The sequence below is a fragment of the Chlorocebus sabaeus genome, unplaced genomic scaffold, assembly GCF_047675955.1.
Source record: "Chlorocebus sabaeus isolate Y175 unplaced genomic scaffold, mChlSab1.0.hap1 unalloc_scaffold_873, whole genome shotgun sequence".
Taxonomy (NCBI): domain Eukaryota; kingdom Metazoa; phylum Chordata; class Mammalia; order Primates; family Cercopithecidae; genus Chlorocebus; species Chlorocebus sabaeus.
In genome coordinates this window covers 29769-30000 of record NW_027328229.1, presented here as the reverse complement: position 1 = coordinate 30000, position 232 = coordinate 29769, and positions in this window count along the sequence as shown.

The following is a 232-nucleotide window of genomic DNA, read 5'->3' as shown; positions in this document are numbered from 1 at the left end:
CCCCACCCCCCTCGCGCGCCCCGCGTGCGAGGAGGCGGACCGCCCGATCCGTGCCCGGCAGCCGCGAGGAAGTCGGCGACCACACACGCGCGCGCGGGCAGCGCGGCGGGGGGGGTACAGCCCCCCCCACCCCGCGGGGCAGCCCCGACGTTCGGGCAGCGAGCGAGAGGCGGACCGCGGTGCCCAGCCCGAGGGACAGTCGCGCCCGTGCGGCCGCAGCGCCCGCGCACGC